Consider the following 25,529-nt stretch of genomic DNA (forward strand, 5'->3'; position numbering starts at 1 on the left):
ACTTAGCTGCCCTGCATCATACTAGAATACAATATCTTTTTTTTAATAGCCTTTTATTTACAAGTTATATGTATGGGTAATTTTACAGCATTGACAATTGCCAAACCTTTTGTTCCAATTTTGCCCCTCCTTCCCCCCCACCCCCTCCCCTAGATGGCAGGATGACCAGTAGATGTTAAATATTAAATATTAAAGTATAAATTAGATACACAATAAATATTCATCATCAAACTATTATTTTGCTGTATAAAAAGAATCGGACCCTGAAAAATTATACAATTAGCCTGTGAAGGAAATCCAAAATGCTGGCAGACAAAAATGTAAGGATTGGGAATTCAATGTAATGGTTCTTAGTCGTCTTCCAGAGTTCTTTCACTGGGCATAGCTGGTTCAGTTCATTACTGCTCAATTGGAACTGATTTGGTTCATCTCATTATTGAGGATGGCCAGGTCCATGAGAATTGGTAGTCATATAGTATTATTGTTGAAGTACATAATGATCTCTTGGCCCTGCTCGTTTCACTCAGCATCAGTTCATGCAAGTCTCTCCAGGCCTTTCTGAAGTCATCCTGTTGGTCATTTCTTACCGAACAATAATATTCCATAATATTCATATGCCACAATTTATTCAGCCATTCTCCAATTGATGAGCATCCACTCAGTTTCCAGTTTCTGGCCACTACAAAGAGAGCTGCCACAAATATTCTTGCACATACAGATCCCTTTCCCTTCCTTAGTATCTCTTTGGGATATAAGCCCAGTAGTAGCACTGCTGGATCAAAAGGTACGCACAGTTTGATAACTTTTTGAGCATAGTTCCAAATTGCTCGCTAGAATGGTTGGATGTATTCACAATTCCACCAACAATATATTAGTGTTCCTGTTTTCCCACATCCCTCCAACATTCTGCATTATCTTTCCCTGTCATTCTAGCCAATCTGACAGGGGTGTAGTGGTATCTCAGAGTTGTCTTAATTTGCATTTCTCTGATTAATAATGACTTGGAGCATCTGTTCATATGGCTAGAAATAGTTTCAATTTCTTCATCTAAGAATTGTCTGTTCATATCCTTTGACCATTTATCAATTGGAGAATGGCTTGATTTCTTATAAATTATAGTCAATTCTCTATATATTTTGGAAATGAGTCCTTTATCAGAACCTTTGATGGTAAAAATATTTTCTCAGTTTATTGTTTCCCTTCTAATCTTGTCTGCATTAGTTTTATTTGTACAAAAACTTTTCAGTTTGATATAATCAAATTTTTCTATTTTGTGATCAGTAATGATCTCTAGTTCTTCTTTAGTCATAAATTCCTTCCACTTCCACAGGTAGAATATAACATCTTTATGTCAGACCAGGGTTAGATTCTCTGGATTTCAGATAAATCTCAGTTGAGAATAGAATAAAAACTAAATTTTCATATCAGAGAAACATATCTTGTCCAACCTAAGGATTTTCTTAGAAAAGGATTCATACCAGGGTAGCTAGATGGTGCAGTGGTTGGAGCATTGCCCCTAGAGTTAAGAAGTCCTGAGTTCAAATTCAGCCTCAGACACTTAACACTTCTAAGCTGTATTACCCTGAGCAAGTCACTTAATCCCACCTGCCTCAAAAAAAAAAAAAAAAAAAAAAAAAAAGGTAAAAACGATTCATACCTTCCTGTGCAATAATTATGGCAAACCTGGTTTACACATGTGTCAGTGACATGAAACTGAAGGTATTTAATGTAGGAAAGTAGATTTATAGATTTTTTCCACTGGATATGAAAGTCAATGATATGCTTAATCAAGGGACACAAAGCCACTTACTTTTATTCAATAATGGTCTTATGTCAGTCAAAGCATGTATGTGCTTTTTAAAGGATTAGTATGACACAACATCATGTAGCCTTGAACTGCTTCAAATTTTGAAATTGATTATATTATCTATAATAATTAGGGGACTATAAATCTCTGTGTGTGTGTGTTTCTGTGTGTGTGTGTGTGTGTGTGTGTGGGTGAGAGAGAGAGAGAGAGAGAGAGAGAAAGACAGAGATAGAGACAGAGAGAGAAAGAGAGAGACAGAGACAGAGACAGACAGAGAAAGAAAGGGACTATGAACAACTTGCATTATTTCCTTCACAAATTGTTCATTCTTTTAGTTATTTCTCCATAGAAGAGTACAAATAATCAAGTTTATAATGCATTTCCTAGAAATTCTGAAAGTTGAACCTTTATCTTATATCAAATAGAAGTATGACAAAAATATATCTAAATATACACTAAATATTGTACTGAATATGTTCTTTTAATTAAAAAAATACTTCTTTTCAGTGCAAAATCTCTTTTTTCTTTACAAGATTAAAACCCACTGATTTTTTCAATTATTTCTTTTATTGGTTTGAATAATACAAATGATCATCTTCAATCTAGTTGAGTCCAATATATAATTTATTTTTTCTAATACATTAATTATTTTAAGACATTTAGATCATTGTTTGTAATGGGCTGAGGTTTGAGTTGATGCACTGAGGTCCCAAGTACATGAGGCTAAATAGTAATTGGGCTATACTCTATTAATATACATGATTGGATAAAGAATGGTCCCTGCCCACTCTCTGTGCAAGTCCTGATGTGTTGTATAGGAAATGACGATTTTGGTGGGTGGAGGCAGAGAGAGAGACAGGAAGAGAAGCTGGGAGAGTTGGGCCTGGGTTTGAGACTCCGAGCTGCTGGTTGTGTGGCTGCGGGTCGAGCTAGCTTCTTGACTCAGCTGCACACATTGCTATCGCCGATTCTCTTCCACCTCTGATCCTTCTTCAATGAGAATAAAGACTGACGATTTTCCCCTAACCTGAATTCCTGACTCCTGCTGATTTAAAAATACACGATCTTCACATTTGGCGCCCAACGGTAGGAAGCAAGGACTGAAGAAGTCTCCAGTGACTAGGAACTTGGGTGAGTATTGTTAATAGACAAATAAGGAACTTATTTTCTTAAAAACTAAACCAGTAATCTTTTTTTGGTTAAAATGGGACAAATGCTAGCTAAAGACTCTCCATCCCTGCCCCCAACCCCACCCAAGAGTGGTGCTATAGAAAGCATGCTTAAGCTGATAGAAAGACAAGGGCTACTTATAACTTGGGAACAGGTAGCTAGACTTGTGGGTACATTAAACTGCATCTCCCTTGGTTCAGGAGGGAGCAGATCTCCCGAGATAACTGGTCCCTGGTTGAAAAGAGATTCCATGCATTTCAGAGAAAATGGTCCTCATTCATTTCCATCAGGCATTTTATTTATACAATATAATTCAGTTAGCACTAAGAAACCCTATCCTAGAAGAAAGAAAAACCCTTGGCTCCTTCTACTCCTTCTCAAATTAGCCATGATATTAGGAGGAAGACAATGAAGAATTAATGACCATATCCCACAGGGCATGGAGACTTAAGTGAGCAAGGGGTGGCGACCTCCCCTCAGGAGGCAGCTTGGCCCCACCCCAGGGCAAGTGATTGATCTCCTCCACCAACTCCACCCTCCGTGATGGAAGGAGGAGGGGCAGCAGGGGAGGAGGGGGCAGTGACAGCACCAATTTTGAGTGAACTGCAAGAGGGCTTAATGAAGGCCAAAGAAAGGGTGTGGACATCTGGGGCTTTAGCCACTTATGTTTCCTGTAATTTCCCAGTCTAATGCCTCAGGTCACAAAGTCAAGATACGCCTTTTTAACTTAGAAATCATTAAAGATCTTAAAAGGCTTGCACTCTTTTGGGGCTACATCAACTTATGTTAAGATGCTGTTACAGAATTTAGCTTTTGAAATCTTGACTCCTGATGACTGAAATCTATACAAGGGTATGCCTAGAACCTGGACAAAATTACATTGGCTTTCTGAATATAGTGAGTTCTGTAGGATACCCAACAAAATAGTCAAAATGCTGTTCATGCTGCGATCACCTATGACCTACACAAGGTATGGGTCCAATGTGAACGTCACGCACGATTAGCAGCATATGAGCAAATTGCTGCTAATGCTATCAAAGCATGGGCTTCGATTCACAATAAAAATGACAAAGGTGAGGCCTTCACAAAATAATGCAAGGGCCAGATGAGCCCTTTGCTGACTTTGTGGGACGTTTGCAGACTGCTATCAAGAACTAATGGGAAAATCCATCAACAGATGTTTTAATAGGGCAACTTGCTAAGGGAAAATGCTAATGAGGGTGTGCAGAAGGATTATACTAGGACTGTGCAAGGATGCTCCTTTAGAGGAGTTCATAGACGCTGGCCACAGTGGGTACAAATGCCTTTTATAGCCAGACTATGATGCAGACTTCCCAAGTCCCAACATGGGTAGACAGGGTCCCTTCCGGCAAGGGACTTCTAGAGAACACGTCAATGCTTTCAATTGTGGTAAAGTAGGGCATTTGAAGCTCAATGTTGGTATAGAGGCAGAGTGAGAGGACAGGGGGAGAACAAGACCCAGCACCCCATGTCCAAAAATGCAACGAGGCTTCCACTGGGCCTCAGAATGTAGACAGGTTCAGGGAAACAGGATGAGGGGCCCAGCCCAGGGCCCCAGGCAAAAAAAACACTTGGGGCATGATGGAGCCAATGGTGCACCAGAGAGTGCCTAGACGCCAATACCCCAATATGACCAATCAGCCAGGAAGCCATATGATGGCAGAAAGGATTACAAATCAATCAGCCAAGAAGCAACCTGATGAGAGAAAGGATTACAATTAGGGAGAATAGGGTTGTATGCAGCTGAGACAACTGAAGATACCCCCTGGAGGTGAAATCTGTTCCTCTCCAGCCTATGGATCCTGACTCCAGGCACAGTAGGCTTGACCATTTTACCTCCTGAGGTATGTACAAAACAGTGTCCATCCACATACTGATGTTGGAAACTGGGAATGTGTAGAATATTCAGTCACCAATAAGGCAGGCAATGTGTGACTTATCACCCAGGAGAAATAGTAGCATCAGGTTTACTCATCAGAATCCTAATAAGCAGCCTGGTGATATTCACCCAGATTCTGATTCAGATCACAAAATCCAGCAATTTACTGGACAGCAGCTTAAAACTGACCGACCTATGCTCACAATTAGATAAATGCCTTCCATTGGAAGGTTGGTGAACACTATGCAGATCGGATGGTCATTAGAGGTGCCAGCTGGCCATCACTGGCCAAAGATTAAAGCAGACACCTACATGTCTGGTGTGGAAGATCGATAGCAGCTGAAGTTATGCGCCCTATGAGATGGACTTTTTGAAGGCAAAACAGGAGTTTTCTCCTTTTATAGTTGAAAAAAAATCCCCATCAATCTGGGGAAGAGACGTTTACACATTAGGGTTAAAAATAGGTACTTCGGTTTTTAAGCAGGGCTGCTGTTGAAGGCCTGAACACTTTCACCTTTTCCTATCCAATGGAAACTGATACACCAGTGTGGATAGAGCAGTGGCCCTTAAGTAAAGATAAAATTCAGGCCTTATTAGATATAGTACAGGAGCAGCGTGACCAGGACATTAAAACCTTCTCTAAGTCCTTGGAAATCCCCAGTGTTTGTTGTGAAAAGAAATCTGGAAAATGGAGGATGTTAATGGATTTAAGAAAAGTGAATGAACAGATGGAAACTAAGGGAACTCTTCAGCCTGGACTTCATCTCCTACCAGTTGCCTAGAGAATGGCCTTTTTGGGTCATAGATATCAAGGAATGTTTCTATTCTATCCCTCTGGATAAGGAGGATATGGAAAGATTTGCCTTTTCAGTGCCCAGCGTTAACAGCTGGGCCTTATAAAAGATATGAATGGACAGTTTTGCCACAGGGAATGAAAAACATCCTACTATATTCAAATGTATGTTGCTGCTGCTCTTGCTCAAAGGAAAAGCATTCCCAAAGTTATGCTATTAATTATGGAAGACATTTTGGGATGTGCACCTGAGGAACAAATGTTAGAGGCAGTCTACAAAGAAAGACTATGAAACACTAAGGAATTACAAATTATACATAGCACCAGAAAAATTCAAAAGACGTGCTCCTTTTCAATATTTAGGATATGAAGTATACTAAAATTGCTTACAGTTCAAAACTCTCCTTAAGAACAGAAAAACTAAACACATTAAATGATTTTCAGAAATTGATAGGAGATATCCAATGGATGCGACCATTTAGGTTGACTACCTATCAATTACAACCGTTATAATGACATTTTAAGGGGAGACAGTGCTTTAAATTCACCACGCCAGCTTACAAAAGAAGCTCAAGAGGCTTTGAGAGAAGTTGAACTGGCTTTATCCAATGTGGTTGAAAGAGTCACTCAAAAACCTTGGAGATATCAGTTTTTGCCACACAAGAGGCACCCCGAGCAGTACAATTATCTGGGACAAGACCTGAGAAGATATACACCTTTTATACCAATACACAAATTAATGTGTGTTGTGAGACCATCCCAGAGTGGCAAATTTTATTAGCCATGGCTCCAAATTTTATACATGGGTCTAGACTATTACATAATTGGCGATTGACTCTTGAAGAAAAAGTTTCTAAAGTTCCTCTTAAAGGACCAACTATCTTCACGGATGCATTCAAACATAATATTTGTGCTGTGTACTCTCATGATCTAACTATAAAGAGGAGTAGGAACTCCTTTTCAGTCCACTACAGTATGATTATGTAGCGATCATTCTAGCTCTTACTTATTATCCAGGAGACATAAATATAATATCTGATTCGGCCTATTCAGTAGGTGTGGTACAAAGAACTGCCACAGCCCAAATAAAATTTGCAGCCTCTAATATATATCAGCTCTTTAAGAAACTTCAAGAGCAAGTGAGAAAGCATCCAGGTAAATCTATATATTCATGTCCATTCTCTAGTGGACTTCAGGTCCCATTTTGATGGCAATTCAAGGCAGATGCCTTCTAACTATGTTGGTCAATACCCTTTGTTCCAGAAGCTCAGGCATCTTATTCTAAATATCATCAGGCTGCTCGAGCTTTACCTTTACAATTTGGAATAACAAGAGGAAGCTAGGAGCATAGTAAAACCTGTACGGCTTGCCTTCCTTTCCAGCTCCTACACTGCCTCAGGGAAGAATCCTCGTGGTTTGAGACCCAATGAAATCTGGCAAATGGATGTGACCCATTATAAATCTTTTGGTCGTTTGTCTTTCATCCATGTTGTGGTAGACACCTTTTAGGATTCACTTTTGCAATGCCAGCAGCAAAAGAGACAGCCCAGTGGTCACTGAATTCCTCATACAAGCATTTGCCATTATGGGTGTGCCACAAGCAATAAAAACAGACAATGGTCCTGCTTATCTTTAAAACATTTGCACACTTTTGTGCACAGTATAAGATTTTAACACCACGGGCATACCTTTTAATCCTCAAGGACAGGCGATAGTGGGAGGAGAAACAGAGAATTAAGACGCCCTCCAAAACAAAAGAAAGGGGGCCATAGATAACCCTAGAGAACTTCTAAATCTAGCTCTTTATACTATTAACTTCTTGATTTTTGACAAAGATGCACTGGCTCCGGCAGACAGGTTTTATAACCCACCGGAAGGTCGTGTCCAGTGCGAGCAACTCCACCCACTATCTTTTAGATAATCGCCAGGGTGATGTGGAGACCCAGAAAGTGGTGAATGGAAAGGACCAGATAGGCTAACTGCTTTGGGGAGAGGATTTGCTTGTATCTCTACAGGTGGAGAAGGAATCAGATGGGTGCCAACGAGCCATATTCGCATTGTCCATCGCAGAGAGACGGAGCAGACTCTTGAAACAAAGGAGAAGACCCAAGAAATATCGGGTGGTGCTGTTGCTGATTGTGCTCACCATTGAAAGAGCGTGGCAGTTATGGCGTTTGACTCATGGACATCAAAGATTGTCGGACTTCAAAAACCCTCAGGAATCATTGGATTCTCTGAGACATAGGACTCGAAAATCCTCAGGAATCACTGGATTCTCTGAGACATAGGACTTGAAAAGTCTCAGGAATCATTGGATTCTCTGAGAAATGATAAGACTTTTACAACACTTCAAAACCTGCTGAAATCATTGGATTCCCTAACACATAAAAAGACTTTTGCAGGACTTCAAAAACTCAGGGGATCATTGGATTCCTGACATGTAAACAATGGACAATAGATTGGTTTTGGACTATCTCTTGGCTGCTGGAAGGTGTATGTGTGACTGTTGTTTCATACCCTCCTCCTAGGACTTCTGGTGATCTTTTTCCAACACCATGTTGATTTATATTGTTTGCTATTCTGCTACTTGTGTGTACAATTCATGTTTGTTTACACCACTGGCCGCACTGACTGAGGGAGGGTCATCCTAATAACTTCTGCGTTATTGCTGTTGCTGTAATACCTTCCATGCTGATGGGTTTGTGCATAATAAGACCCTTCAGCCCAGAAACCCCTTAGCAACCCCCATTTCCCCTTTGGTGCTTTCATCTCCTTCCTGGATGTCAGGTAGGGCGTGATCATCTCCTTTTAGTGCTTTCACCACCTTTCCTGAGAAGTCAGGGGCTGTGATCACCTCCTTTCGGTGCTTTCACCTCCTTCCCTGAGAAGTTAGGAGGCTGTGATCACCTCCCTTGGGGGCTCTGACCTCCCTGAGGGTCAGGGATGGCATGACCACCTGTGTTCTAAAATAAAAAAGCAGGAGATGTAATGGGCTGAGGTTTGAGTTGATGCACTGAGGTCCCAAGTACGTGAGGCTAAATAGTAATTGGGCTATACTCTATTAATATACATGATTGGATAAAGAATGGTCCCTGTCCACTCTCTGTCAAGTCCTGATGTGTTGTAGGAAATACGATTTTGTGGGTGGAGGCAGAGAGAGACAGGAAGAGAAGCTGGGAGAGATTGGGCCTGGGTTTGAGACTCCGAGCTGCTGGTTGTGTGGCTGCGGGTCGAGCTAGCTTCTTGACTCAGCTGCACACATTGCTATCGCCGATTCTCTTCCAGCTCTGATCCTTCTTCACTGAGAATAAAGATTGACGATTTTCCCCTAACCTGAATTCCTGACTCCTGCTGATTTAAAAATACACAATCTTCACAATTGTTAAGACAGACATTTTTGGGATATATATGACATTATGTATAACTTTACACAAAATTTGTTTTTGGCATCTACAACTTAATTTTCCCATCATTTTTTACAGAATAGTGTTTGAATAGTAACACATTCCACAGTGTTCTTTAACTAGGGGTTCATCAAATACCAATCTTTTATATTCACCGAGTTCTATTTCTGCATTCTTTATTCTGCTTCATTGTTCTATTTCTGCAACCATTCCTTAATACAAGGCAGCTTTTATAACTATTATTTTATAATATATTTTTATGTCTGGTAATGCTAGTCCCCCTTTCAACGATTTTTCAATAGCTCTTGCTCATTTTATGCCTCTATATCTTTTTTTAAAATGAAATGTCAACTTTATTTTTGTGAACTCCCGTCTCAACTTATTTTGCTCTATCCCCACTATAAGATGCATCAAGAAAGACATCCTAGTATAACAAAAAGAACAATAGATTTGGTTTGTGGGATGCAGGTTTTTAAGTCTAGCTTTTACTGATAATAATTACATGATCACAGGCAAAGTATTTAGCTTCCCTAAGCTCCAGTTTCTTAATTCTGCAAAATGGGCTCAATAATATTTGCACAACTTACTTCATAGATTTTTTTTGAAGTAAGCACCTTATATAACTTTAGTATATATGTAGTATATATGTATGTGCATACACATACATATTTGCAATTACATATCTATATCTGTGTGTATATAGAATCCTTAAATATATATAATATGTATATGCTTCTATATCTATATCTATAATCTACATCAATATCTACAAGTATTCCACCCTCTCAATGATACATGCTAATATTGATGAATTATTATGGATCTTTCATGCAAGGAAAAAAATTGCTAAAGACCATGCTTGTGGCTTGTTTTCAAATTGAATTACAAAACATAGAAACTATTTTATTAGATACATTTGTGTGTTTGTATCCTAAAGTCTTATAAAGTGCTGACTTTATAAGCACATGTATACATTTTTATATGGGCACACACATGTATGTTTGTTATGTTCAATCATTTTAATTGTGTCTGACTCTGTGATCCCATTTGGGGTTTTTCTGGTAAAGATACTGGAGTAGTTTGCCATTTCCTTCTGCTCTTTTTGCAGATGAGAAAAATGAGGCATACAAGGTTAAGTAACTTGCCCAGGGTCACACAACTAGTAAGTGCCTGAGGCCAGTTTCTATACACTGTTATGATTATAGAACTGTTGCACTATCACGATAATATTATTTTTATCCTCTGAAGCTGAACAGGAAAGTAAATATTCTGGTAATTGGTTTGGGGTATAGTTTTTTGCCCTAGAGAGTTTTCCTATAGGCTATACCAGTCTCTGATCCCTGGGTCAAAGAACGAGGCTTAATTGTTAAATGATTTATTTCATGTGTTGAAAGAAAATATGTGTACATTTTGAGAATATGGTGAATATTCTATGATGAAATATGAGCTGTATAAATTATTGCAAAAATAATAGCCTGTATTGGGTCATTTTTTATATGAGAAGGAAGAAAACCATGAGAAGAACAAAAATAGATATCACCCTACTTTGAGTCACTTTTTAAGACCGAATGTATATACTTTAAATGATAATCTTGGTAAAAGGCTGTATTTTAAAAATCATCATGTCTCTTCCCAATTCTATCTCCACACCTTTCTTAAAGGTCAGAAGAGAAGTTCCCCAGGCTAGAATGTAAGCCCCTTAAGGGTTGAGGTATTTTCATTTTGCATTCTAGACTGCCAGTATTATGCTTAGCACATTGTTATGATTCAGATAAACATGATTGCAATTGATCTCAATACTTGCCCCCACACTTATAGGCATTAGCTAGAGTAGCCAAGCCACAAACTGCAACTCCTACAAATACCCATGAATTCTTGCTTTACTCTCCATTGTCTCCTCCATTCACACACGTATACTATGCCAACAAAGGAAGATGAAACTGAAGGCAAACAATGCTCCCTCCACCACATGTCCTCTGACTTGCATTCATTTTTTTTAAAAAACAATTTCTTTACATCAAAGTTAGTTTCCACATCCTCCATTTTTTTCGCAATATCCCAGCATTTTCTTGGCCTTTTGGATGCTCATGCAGAACTGCAATAAATTTGTCTTCTTCTCGACTTACTTTCCCACAGTGCTGGGAAAAAACTTATCAGTTCTTGGAATACTAAGTACATATGCTTTTCCCTATCAGTCTTAGAGTTTCCCAATCTCCCAATTATCTTATCTGTCTGTATGGGTATGGCAATTACTGATAAATTGGTCATATTGCAAATGGTCAGTTGAATTTGACTTATCTTATCTTTTCTACTTTATCAACAATCACTCCTCATAGCTGAAAGATACAAAAAGATAATCCAGAAATATCTTGAGATGTAACTAGAAAATAAAGTTGAGCTGATCTGCCTCACATGAGCTACAAATCACAATTTCATCATTCATTCCCAGAAATTATTTTCTTGGAAATAATGTTGAACAAAGAACCTGAAACAAATGACATAATTTTATGTTGTGGAATTCAATTTGAAAACAAGTCACACATTGACCCAGATTTAACACTGTACATCAATATAAGATCAAAATGGGTTCATGATCTAGGCATAAAGAATGAGATTATAAATAAATTAGAAGAACACCTCTCAGACCTGTGGAAGAGGAAGGAATTTGTGACCTAAAACTAGAGATCATTATCAATCACAAAACAGAAACTTTTGATTATATGAAGTTAAAAAGCTTTTGTACAAACAAAACTAATGCAGACAAGAATAGAAGGAAAGCAATAAATTGGGAAAACACCTTTACAATTAAAGGCTCTGATAAAGGCCTCATTTCCAAAATATATAGAGAATTGACTCAAATTTATAAGAAATCAAGCCATTCTCCAATTGATAAATGGTCAAAGGATATGAACAGACAATTTTCAGATGATGAAATTGAAACTATTTCTACCTATATGAAAAGGTGTTCCAAATCATTATTGATCAGAGAAATGCAAATTAAGACAATTTTGAGATACCACTACACACTTCTCAGATTGGCTAAGATGACAGGAAAAGATAGTGATGAATGTTGGAAGGGGATGTGGGGAAACTGGGACACTGATGCATTGTTAGTGGAGTTGTGAATGAATCCAACATTCTCGAGGGCAATTTGGAATTATGCTCAAAAAGTTGTGAAACTGTGCATACCATTTGATCTAGCAGTGTTATTACTGGGCTTATATCCCAAAGAGATCTTAAAGAAGGGAAAGGCGCCTGTATGTGCAAAAATATTTGTGGCAGCCCTTTTTGTAGTGGCTAGAAATTGGAAATTGGATGGATGCCCATCAACTGGACAATGGCTGGGTAAATTGTGTTATACGAATGTTATGGAATATTATTTGTTCTGTAAGAAATGACCAGCAGGATGAATACAGAGAGGCTTGGAGAGACTTACATGAACTGATGCTGAGTGAAATGAGCAGAACCAGGAGATCATTATACACGGCAACAACAATACTATATGAGGATCCATTCTGATGGAAGTGGCTATCTTCAACAATGAGAAGATACAAATCAGTTCCAATTGGTCAGTAATGAACAGAACCAGTGAAAGAACAGTGAAAGAAATGAGTGTGACCACAGTATAGCATTTACATTCTTTCTGTTATTGTTTGCTTGCATTTTTGTTTTTCTTCCCAGGTTACTTTTACCTTCTTTCTAAATCCAAGTTTTCTTGTGTAGCAAGACAACTGTATAAATATGTGTGTGTGTGTGTGTGTGTGTGTGTATTGTGTTTAACATATACTTTAACATATTTAACATATATGGGACTACCTGCCATCTAGGGGAAGGGATGGAGGGAAGGAGGGGAAAAGTTGGAACAGAAGCTTTTGCAAGGGTCAGTGTTGAAAAATTACCCATGCATATGTTTTGTCAATAAAAAGCTATAATAATAAAAAGAAAACAAGGTACAAAGGTGACCTTTAAATAGTCTTTACATAAAAGTTGCACAATAATTTACAAAAAGTTGACTTATTAAAATATGGAATATCCATCTGGGAGCTAAAATTTCAATTTTTATTTCTGCGGCTTTTTTGATTAGACAGTATTCTCCTTCTATACCACTTCTACTCTTCCCTCTGTCTTCTTTTTGTTCTGAACTGTGGGATCATAGAACAAAATACAGGTAAATTATTATCTTTGGCTCTTTCTTCTGGAAAGGCTATGTGCTATAGTGAAAGAAGCACTGAGAAAGCAAGCAGTTCAGTAAGATCTCAGTTCAAATCCTGGCTCAGATTTTTTTTTTTTTTTTTTTGATCTTGGACAAATCAGTGAATCTTTAGGAATCTTAGTTTCTTCATTTGTAAATTGAATATTATTATCCTGCATATAGTGTGTGAATTTGTAAGGATAACTGCTGTATAAACCTTAAAGTGCTATATAAATGTCTTCTCAACAGTTTATAAGAAATTTTTAAGAACAGCATACTGCACAGGATATTGGGGTATATTCAAAGTTAAATAACACTGCTTCCTCAGCTTTCATAGAATTTATAATATAGTAAGGGGATTATAAATATGTGCAATTATTCAATATTATTTTTATTGAAGTTTTTTATTTTCAAAACATATGCAAGGATAGTTTTTCACCACAGACTCTTGCAAAACCTTGTATTACAATTTCCCCCTATCCTTCCCCCAGATGGCAAGTAATCCACTATATGTTAAACATGGTAAAATATATGTAAATCGAATTATTCAATATTATACAACAACCATTTAGCAAAATGAAATATTAGGTCACAAAAGAAGGAATTTTTTTCTTCCTTCAAGGAAGGTGGTATTTTGGGAGTTCTTTGAATGGGATAGATTTAAGAAGATGAAGCTAGCATAATATAATCATCAGAAGAAGGATTTGCAAAGGCGCAGAATTAGGGAAAAATGGAAAAGCCATAGCATTCATGGAATAAAGTAGTGTGAGGTAATACCACATTTTTCTCTGTTTCTTTTTCACTTTTTCTTTTGTTTAATAATTCATCTATGGAATCATAGGCTATAACCTAGAAAAATACATTATAGTTTTTTTTTAACTTAATTATCACATACCAATGCACTATTTACTCCCATGGTATAAATATACTTCTTAAGAATTACCTTCACACAACTGACATGAGAAAACGTGGTGCAGTGAGAAGAATGCTGAGCTTAGAGTTATAGGACTTGTTTGAATCCTGACTCTTTCACTATTAACTTATATAGCTTTGTGAGATTCTTTTAATCTGTCCAGATTGTGTGTATATAACACAGGGAATGGCAAATGGGACTCTTTCATTAGATCATATACTGTATGTTCTTCCTGCTGCCATTCTTTATGGAGCCTGCTTCCACAGAGCTGTCGATTTGGCTCCGACATTCAATTAAGAATATGTCCAGTTATTCTGACTGTTTTTGGTGTGTCTACTTTGTGGTGCCAAGGGCCTTTTTGATTGGGTATTGGATAGGGAGGAAGAGACCAACATGTGTCCTGTGAATACAAGACTTTGCCTCTTTTCACTTATTCTCTCTTCCTTTTAGGTGGAAGAATATTGGACTAGGGTATGAGTGCATTTGAACATATAAACTAATAAGTTAACAAAAAGTATATAGTAACTAGGACATAATGCATACTAAAGCAATTAAATGTGTATTGAACTGATAAGAGCTTTTTGTTTTCCTGCATTCTGGAAGTCTCTTGGATATAGGATCACTCTGAACTCAGAGGTTTCAGGAAATATACAATTTCCTGAGCTTGTTGAGTCAACTTGGCTGCTTTCAAGTTTCATTTTAGATTTAGCTGTAAATCTATTCCTTTTAAATATATAATAAAGTTATCATGTAAATTTTTTTCTTTCCTTCTCTGGATGAAGAATATTTCTTTGTGTGTCCTTTTTAAAAAATTGTGTATTTATAATAGTCAAAATGATTTAGTTGCTCAAAGTCATTCTTAAAAACAACATTGCTATTACTAACTACAATGTTATCTTGGTTCTTCTTACTTCACTTTTTCCCATTTTATGTCTTTCTATGATTTTCTAAAACCTTTAAGCTCATCTTTTCTTATAATACAGCAGTGTTCCACCACAAATATATAACATAACTTGTTCGGCCATTCCTCAGCTGGAGATCTTGCACTTGTAATCCTCCATCATGGACTACTTTGGTCAGATAATGTTGGAAAATACTGCTAGGATAAGACAGCCAAGATTGAAAACCATTATGGGTGCTTCAGTTTTCTTCTGAGTTTACTCATTCCCTATATTATGGATCCTAGGATCAGAATGATAAAGGAATTTCCAAATTTTCATCTGGCAAATAAAACATTTTTTGCCCACTTGAAGGAGAATGGCTGCTGGGAACTAAACATGCTCAAGATGTATGTTTTCCAGACCTCCTGTGTTCAGAATGAGACTAAATCTGAGGTGTTTCCAGAATGTAGGAAAATAATGAGCTCAAATCAGCTCAGGAGACATTTTATTGCTTTAGTATGCATTATGTGCTTGTTATTATGTGCTTTTTGCTTGCTTGTCAATTATATGCTTGGAAATTTTGCATATAATATCTAAGAATAAGTGTCTGATTCAGTAGAAAACCAACTATATTATGCCAAGGTCATGTGACTAAAACTCACTGAAATATAGCAATCAAAAAAGAATGTGGCATCTGCTAGTGGGTGGGAAATCCAGAGCCAAGTTCTAATTAGATAAACATTCAAATTTATATACTCCTGGCAAGAACTTAGTGTCGTCCCACACAGAGAGGCAGAACTGAAGATAAAAGATTGCTAAGTCTCAGAATTGCATAGAGAAAGGCATAGTTACATATGGAGTGAAAAAATGTTGGATTCAGGAAGACTTGAGTTCAAAAATACCTGGATGATCCCAGGCACATGATTTTACCTGTTTTACTAAATGAAGTAGGGTAGATTCCATGATCTATAAAGTTTCTTCCAGCTCAAAATTCTATGTTGTTATTGTTCGGTCATTTTCAGTTATGTCTGATTCTGGAGTTTCTTGGCAAAGATACTGCAGGATATGCCATTTCATTTTCAGTTATTTTTATAAATGAGGAAACTGAGGTAATCAGTGTCAAGTAACTTTCCAAATATTGTTCATATAGCTAGTAAATGTCTTAGACTAAATTTGAACTCATTTCTTTCTGACTCCAGGCCCGGTGCTCTACCTGCTGTGTACCTAGCTGCCCCTTGTGTGATGATATAAAAGATAGCATATCATTAAAATTTCTTGGTTAACATATTCTACTAGATCCTTGAAAGCTGTTTAGGAGCAACTGTCTGAGGGTGTGAGGAGAAGAGTATATTTAATTTGAGCACATACAAAATAGATGAAGTTGAAACTTCAAAGAATGCAGTCCTTATGATGAATAGGAATCAATGTGCAATTGTCAGCATCATTCACAATAAAGTACAAGAATTATACAGATCAGGAAGTATTACATGCATCAGATCATGCATTATTTCCTTAGATTCATATATCTAAGTATTTTGCGTCAAGGATGAAACTCTAACCCAGGGATCTGACTCCAAGTTTAGTTCCTTTTCCATACGTGACTACTTTTTCCATTTCATTTTGTTAATAGATAATGATGAGAAAAATGATTTTTAAAATGGGTACTTGTGTTTTTGTAGTGTTTGTCATGAGAACACAGGTTTTGTGAAAATTATTAACTGCCACCAACTCATCCAACTGAGAAGCCCCTGCATCTGCCCCTCCAAGATATGTACAAGATTGATCTTATTTGTTACTATGCCTTTTGGCTATGTGGAGACATGGTAGTCACCTTAGCCCAAGTTGATACTTCAACTTAAGTGAAATCTGTGGAAATGCACCACAAAGCTTTGAGTGATCCTCTGCTTGGGGATGATGTTGGTTTCAACATCAAAAACATGTCAGTCAAAAATGGATGTCATGATAATATGGTTGGTGATAGCAAGAATGACCCACTCATGGAAGTAGCTGCCTTCGCTGAACAAATCATTATCTTGAACCATCAGGTCAGAACAGTGCCGTTTGTACACCTGATCTGAATTATCACAGTGCTGATATTACTTTTAAGTTTGCTGAAGTGAAGGAAAAGATTAATCATCATTCTGCTAAGGACCTGGAAGATAACCCTAAATTTCAGAAATCTAGTGATGTTGCCATTGTTGATATGGTTCCAGGTAAGCCCATGTGTATTGAACACTTTTCTGATTATCATACTCATTTTGTTGTTCATGATATGAGTCAGACTGTTGTAGTTAGTGTCATCAAGATAGCTGTCAAGAAGACTGCTGGAGATGGCAAAGTCACAAAATCTGCCAAGAAAGCCCATAAGGCTAAATGAATATTCGGTACAACACCTGCTACCATAGTCTTAATCAGCGTTAGAAGAATAGTCTCAAGACTTGTCTCAACTGGCCATTTCAATTTAAGGATAACAGTGTACCTTCAGAAGAAAAAGAGTGCTTTGTGACTTTTTGTTTCATGACAGTTTTGAGACCATTAAAACACTTTAATGAGAAAAAAATATATCCTCTGGATGTTTATAAAATAAGATCAAGCATTTTAGAAACATGACTAAACTGGGTTGACAACATGAAGTTTTACATAATAGTTAATGAATAACCTTTTGAGCATTTCTTGTTAACATTTGCATATTTAGAAAAGGAGGTACTGTTTTAGAGTAAAAGGACTGTCAATGTGCTCTATTCTTACCGTTATAATTTCAAGAGACTCAGAGGTTTATAGGTTGACAGATGGAAATTCTGTGAAATATTTATTTTCTTTTTTGATGAATACTTTTTGTACATAGCAGTTTTCTCTGACTCCTCCTTTCCACTTAAAAACAAAACAAAACAAAACAAACACCAAAAACTAAATAATTAAGACATGTAGGAAATTTGGAGGAAACTGACAAGAATTTTACCAGGTAAGAAGTAGATAGAGGTGAGATCTATATCTCAGGTTGGATCCACTTTATACACTGTAATATTTATTTGTAAATGGGATTTAATACTTAGATTCTGTTTTAAGCTTGTCAAATGCAGCACCATTATTGTTCCTGTAGATGGTGGTATTTCATCATATTAGGTGGTATAAAAATGCATATAAGTTAAGCATGCTTTGAAAAATCTTCTTGTTTTTATTATAGTATATAGAATTTGGTATAAGCAATGTGACTAATATAGAGATATATTTTGCATAATTGCTCTTGTATAACAATCAAATTGATTGCTTTCTCATTGAGGGAAGAGGAGAGGAAGGGAGGGAGAGAATTTGGAATTCAAAACTTTTTAAAAAATAAAGTTAAAATTATTTTTAGATGCAATTGGAAAAATAAAATATTTGATAAAAACAAAATGAGTTTTAGAAATACTAAAATATAGGAACCAAAAATCCATTTATGTTTCACAAAAAAAGGTGACAATACTTACAACATGGTAACAGAATAGTTTTATTAATAATTTATTTATCACTCATAGTAAAAATATGCTTTTTAGATTTCTTTATGTTTGTGGGATGTAAAATATTCCTGTTCTCAAAGGTACAACTTTAAAATAGGATGTGATAAGAGAAAATAATGGCACTCAAACAAAATAGACACTTTCTCTTCCTATGCTCAATCAGTTGTTTTTAAATAGCTTTCAAGGATCTGCCATATGTTAACATTGAGGATTTTAATGATGAGCCATTTTTTATACAGTAACACATAAGATGATGAAATCATAGATTTAAAGCCAGAAGAAACCTTAGAGACCATAGAATCTACCTCTTTCATTTTATAGTTTAGTAAACCCGAGGCACATAGTTTTGCTCAGGAGCTTATGTATGAAATGGGATTTTACCTCAAGTCTTTCTGACTCCAGCATTTGACACTCTATACTTGACTCAACCACATTTTTTTTCCCTAAAGTAATACCAAAACTCTTCAGCAATGAAATGATTCAAAGCAATTCCAATAGATTTGTAATGGAAAATGCCATTCACATCTAAAGAGTGAGCTATGGAGATTGAATGTGGATTAAAGCATAGTATTTTCACCTTTTTTTTTTTTTTGGTTGTTGTTGTTTGCTTGCTTGCTTTTTTTCCCTCATATCTTTTCCATTTTAATCTGATTTTTCTTGTGTGGCATGACAAATATGGAAATATGTTTGGAAGAAGTGTAAATATTTAATTTATATTGGATTGCTTGCTGTCTTGGGGTAAGGAAAGAAAGAAAAATTTGTTACACAAAGTTTTGCAGAAGTAAATTTTGAAAATTATCTTTTCATTTATTTGGAAAAATAAAAAGCTATTAAAAATAAAATAATCAAAAGAATTTTCTAATTCTTTTGGTTTCTAACTTTTCACAAAACAATATAATTTATCAGAAAACCTCTCAGTCTCATTTCCAATTCACCTTTATGCCTTTGAGTAAATTACTCATTTTCTTAGTATACGAAAATAATATTGTAAAATTTCACTCACTCAGTAGATGATGGAAAAAGTATTTTGTAAACTATAAGTTGTTATATAAATGCAAACTATTATTGTTGTTTTTGTTTTTATTCTTTTACACATTTAGATTTTGATGGAAATGAAGGAATATTAGCAATGATAAAAACTATGCTCTTGCATACAGTGAACTAGTTTCAATGAGAATTTTCCCAATATCAATGTCAAAAGAATGAACAACTTGAAATCTTGATAATTTCAGATTAGGTGTGCAGTTAATACCATCATGGAACTACTGTCTTCCAGGGATGTTATGGTATTGGTAGTAGTTGGGGTTTGCCATTCCAATCTCAAAATATTTTATAGTCCAGTAAATTTGATGTTTTTTTTTTTTTGCCCCGTGGATATTACACTTCTGAGGGTTGAAACCATGTTCCCTTCCCCAACCCCTACCCTACTTCATTTTCCAATGCCTGGCATATATGAAAAGAATTGGGTATTTTTTTCCCTAATTAATGTGTCCACTAAACTAATTAGCTGTCTGGGCATCTGGGTTTTACATCACCTCAAATGACACAATGCCTTCTTGGCTGTACTAGATTGCGTTTTAAAGTAGCTGAAAACACTGTTCAATAAAAAAAGAAGATAATTCTTTAATACATATAAGATAGTTATATCAGTTATAAGAAGACAGTATCATTGATAGATATAAGACAGAGAGAAGTTCCAGGTTTTCTTCATGGCTCTGGAGAGAAAGACTCTGGGAAGAAGCCAACAAGCAGAGGATCTGGTACCTCAATCATGTCTCTATTTCCATTTTACTGTACTAGAGACTTTGTGGAATATCCTCTTGGGTGAGAATTTGGACCCTCTTTTTGTTTGATCTGATTCATTTACTGTGTACCATCTGGTCCATATTCTCATATGTATTTGTTGTTGCTTAATTTTTTCAGTCATACCTGACTCTTAGTGATTCCATTTGGAGTTTTCTTTTATCTTTTTCTTTTTTCTTTTTTGGTTTGGTGTCCTGTAATTCTTTTTTTTTAAATATTTTTTAAAATTTTAATTGTATTTTATTTTTCCAAATGCATGCAAAGATAGTTTTCATCATTCACCTTTGCAAAACCTTGTGTTTCAAATTTTCTCCCTCTTCCCCCCCCCCTTCCTTTCCCAAGACAGAAAGCAATCTGATATACATATATATCATGAGTAGTTCTTCTAAACATATTTCTAAACCATTCCCAATAAGATCTGGAGTGAAACAAGGTTGCCCACTATCACCGTTATTATTTAATATTGTATTAGAAACGCTAGCTTTGGCAATAAGAGCTGAGAAAGAGATTAAAGGAATAAGAATAGGCAATGAGGAAACCAAATTATCACTCTTTGCCGACAATATGATGGTATATTTAGAGAACCCCAGAGATTCTACTAAAAAGTTATTAGAAATAATCCACAACTTTAGCAAAGTTGATGGTTACAAAATAAACCCACATAAGTCATCAGCATTCTTATATATCACTAACAAAATCCAACAGTCAGAGTTACAAAGAGAAATTCCATTTAAAGTAACTATTGATAATATAAAATATTTAGGAATCTATCTGCCAAGGGAAAATCAGAAACTTTATGAGCAAAATTACAGACCACTTTTCACACAAATTAAGTCTGATCTAACCAACTGGAAAAATATTAAATGCTCTTGGATAGGGCGAGCAAATATAATAAAGATGACAATATTACCTAAACTAATCTATTAATTTAGTGCTATACCAATCAGACTCCCAAAAAACTATTTTAATGACTGTTAAGATCGTGTATTTTAAGATCAGCACGAGACAGGAATTCAGGTTAGGGGAAAATCGTCAGTCTTTATTCTCAGTGAAGAAGGATTGGAGGTGTAAGAGAATCGGCGATAGCAATGTGTGCAGCTGAGTCAAGAAGCTAGCTCGACCAGCAGCCACACAACCAGCAGCTCAGAGTCTCGAACCCAGCCCAATCTCTCCAGCTGTCTTCTCCTCTCTCTCTGCACTCCACCACCAAAATCGTCATTTCCTATACAACACATCAGACTTGCACGGAGAGGGGCAGGGACCATTCTTTATCCAATCATGTATATTAATAGAGTATAGCCAATTACTATCTAGCCTCATGTACTTGGGACCTCAGTGCATCAGCTCAAACTCATACCTTACATTTCCCTTCTTTTATTTTAGAACACCGGTGGTCATGCCATCCTGACTCCTCAGGGAGGTCAGAGCCCAAGGAGGATCACAGCCTCCTAACTTCTCTCAGAAAAAGGTGAAAGCATCTAAAAGGAGATGATCACGCCCTACGACATCTCAGGAAGGGAGATGAAAAAGCACCAAAGGGAAATGGGGTTGCTAGCGGGTTTCTAGGCTGAAGGGTCTTATTATGCACAAACCCATCAGCATGGGAGGTATTACAAAGCACAATAGCAATAACGCATGAGAGTATTAGGATGACCTCCCTCAGTCAGTACAGGCTCGATGTGGTGTAACAAACATGATTGTACACACAAGTAGCGGAATAGCAACAATATAAATCAACATGGTGTTGGAAAAGATCACCAGAAGTCCTAGAAGGTGGTATGTAAACAACAGTCACACATACACCTTCTTCAGCAGCCAAGAGATAGTCTAAAACCAATCTATTGTCCATTGTTTTCACATGTCAGGGAATCCAATGATCCCCCTGAGTTTTTGAAGTCCTGAAAAGTCTTTTTTATAGTGGAATCCAATGATTCCAGAAGATTTTGAAGTGTTGTAACAGTCTTATCATTTCTCAGAGAATCCAATGATTCCTGAGAGTTTTCAAGTCCTATGTCTCAGAGAATCCAATGATTCCTGAGGGTTTCTAATCCTATGTCTCAGAGAATCCAATGATTCCTGAGAGTTTTCAAGATCCTATGGCTCAGAGAATCCAATGACTGAGGGTTTCGAGTCCTATGGCTCAGAGAATCCAATGATTCCTGAGGGTTTTGAAGTCCGACAATCTTTGATGTCCATGAGTCAAACGCCATAACTGCACGCTCTTTCAATGGTGAGCACAATCAAGCAAAGCACCACCCGATATTTCTGGTCTTCTCCTTTGTTTCAAGGTCTGTCATCTCTTCGATGGACAAGGCTAATATGGCTCAAGTTGGCACCCATCTGATTCCTTCTCCACCTGTGGCTATACAAGCAAACCCTCTCCCAAACAGTTAGCCTATCTGGTCTTTCCATTCACCACTTTCTGGGTCTCTCCACATCACCTGGCGATTATCTAAAGATAGTGGAGCTGTTGCACTGGACACTGACCTTCCGATGGGTTATAAACCTAAGTCAGCCGGAGCCAGTGCATCTTTGTCAAAATCAAGAGTTAATAGTATAAAGATAGATTTAGAAGTTCTCTAGGGTTACCTGTGGCTCCCCCTTTCTTTTTTTTTTTGGAGGAGTGTCTTAATATCTCTGTTTCTCCTCTCCACTATTGCCTGTCCTTGAGGATTAAAAGGTATGCCCATGGTGTGTAAAATCTTATACTGTGCACAAAAGTATGCAAAATGTTTCTAAGTATAAGCAGGACCATTGTCTGTTTTTATTGCTTATGCACACCCATAATGGCAAATGCTTGTATGAGGAATTCAGTGACCACTGGCTGTCTCTTTTGCTGCTGGCATTGCAAAGTGAATCCTGAAAAGGTGTCTACCACAAATGGATGAAAGACAGACTGACCAAAGATTTATAATGGGTCACATCCATTTGCCAGATTTCATTGGGTCTCAAACCACGAGGATTCTTCCCTGGAGGCAGTGTAGGAGCGTGGAAAGGAAGGCAAGCCATATAGGCTTTTACTATGCTCCTAGCTTCCTCTTTTGTTATTCCAAATTGTAAAGGTAAAGCTCCAGCAGCCTGATGATATTTAGAATGAGATGCCTGAGCTTTGGAACAAAGGGTATTGACAACATAGTTAGAAGGCTATCTGCTCTTTGAATTGCCATCAAATATATGGGACCTGAAGTCCACTATGAGAGTGGACATGTAATATATAGATCTTACCTGGATGCTTTCTCACTTGCTCTTGAAGTTTCTTAAAGAGATGATATATATTAGAGGCTGCAAATTTTATTTGGGCTGTGGCAATTCTTTGTACCACACCTACTGAATAGGCCGAATCAGATATTATATTTATGTCTCCTGGATAATAAGTAAGAGCTAGAATGATCAGCGATCAATTATTCTGCTGAGTGGACTGAAAAGGAGTTCTGACTACTCTCTTTATAGTTAGATCATGAAATTCACGGCACAAATACTATGTTTGATGCATCCGTGAAGATTGTTGGTCCTTGAAGAGGAACTTTAGAAACTTTTCTTCAAGAGTCCATTGCCAATTATGAAATAGTCTAGTTATCTTTAATGGAGACCATGTAAAAATTTGGAGCCATGGCTAATAAAATTTGCCACTCTGGATGGTCTCACAACACACATTAATTTGTGTATTGGTATAAAAGGTGTATATCTTATCAGGTCTTGTCCCAGATAATTGTACTGCTCCCTTAGTGGCCTTTAATAAAATTCTAGCCACAAGCACTGGGGTAGGGTGTAAGGCTTTGATCTGGTTGTGCCGGGAGGTTCACCCACTCTATCACACTGTGTCCTTGATGAAGGACTGCTGTGGGTGCCTCTTGTGTGGCAAAACTGATATCTCAAGGGTTTTGAGTGACTCTTTCAACCACATTGGATAAAGCCAGTTCAACTTCTCTCAAAGCCTCTTGAGCTTCTTTTGTAAGCTGGCGTGAGGAATTTAAAGCACTGTCTCCTTAAAATGTCTATATAACGGTTGTAACTGATAGGTAGTCAAGCTAACACTGGTCGCATCCATTGGATATCTCTATCAATTTCTGAAAATCATTCAATGTGTTTAGCTTTTTCTGTTCTTAAGGAGAGTTTTGAACTGTAAGCACCTTTAGGGTATACTTCATATCCTAAATATGAAAAGAGCATGTCTTTGAATTTTTCTGGTGCTATGTATAATTGTAAATTCTTAGTGTTTCATGGTCTTTGTAGAGTGTACTTCTAACATTTGTTCTCAGGTGCACATCCAAAATGTCATCCATGTAATGTAATAGATTAACTTTTGGGAATGCTTTTACTGAGAAGGCAGCAGTAACATACATTTGAACATAGTAGGGCTTGTTTTCATTCCTGTGTAAAACTGTCTCATTATATCTTTTATAAGTGCTCAGCTGTTAAGCTGGGCACTGAAGAGCAATCTTTCATATCCTCATTATCCAGAGGGATAGAATAGAAACAATCTTATTATCTTATGACAAAGAGGCCATTCTCTAGGAACTTGAGTAGGAGATGAAGTCAGGTGAAGAGTTCATAGTTTCATCTGTTCATTCATTTTCTTAAACGTAAATCCTCCATTTCCAGATTTCTTTTCAAACAAAATGGAGAATTCCAAGGACTTAGAGAAGGTTTTAAGTGTCCTTGGTCAAGCTGTTCTCTGTACTATATCTAATAAGGCCTGATTTTATCTTTTATTATGGGCCATTGCTCTATCCACACTGGTGTATCAGTTTCCATTGGATAGGAACAGGTGAAAGTGTTGGCAGGCTTCAACAGCAGCCTGCTCAAAAACCGAAGGTACTACTTAAGCTAATTGCTGTAAACGTCTTTCCCACAGATTGATGGGGATTTTTCAATTTAAAAGGAGTAAAACTCCTGTTTTGCCTTCAAAAGTCCATCTCATAGGAGCTTAACTTCAGCTGTTTGATCCTCTACCAGCATAGTAGGTGTTTGCTTATTGCTGATGACTGGCAGCTGGCACTTTAGCGCGATCTGCACCAGTGTTCTACAATCAATGGAAGGCCATTTATCTAGATTGTAGCATAGGATCGGTCAGTTGTTACAGCTGCTGTCAGTAAACTGCTGGATTGGATCTGGAATCAATCTGGGTGACTATCACCAGGCTGCTTATTAGGATTCTGTATGAGTAAA

General features: G+C 37.0%; 1 pseudogene; it reads left to right on the forward strand.

Moving 5' to 3' along the window:
• The first annotated feature begins 16,778 nt into the window (after positions 1 to 16,778).
• LOC116420992 lies at positions 16,779 to 17,437 on the forward strand (annotated as a pseudogene).
• Positions 17,438 to 25,529: the final 8,092 nt, after the last annotated feature.

Source organism: Sarcophilus harrisii, chromosome 2 (assembly GCF_902635505.1).
Source record: "Sarcophilus harrisii chromosome 2, mSarHar1.11, whole genome shotgun sequence".
Lineage (NCBI taxonomy): Eukaryota > Metazoa > Chordata > Mammalia > Dasyuromorphia > Dasyuridae > Sarcophilus > Sarcophilus harrisii.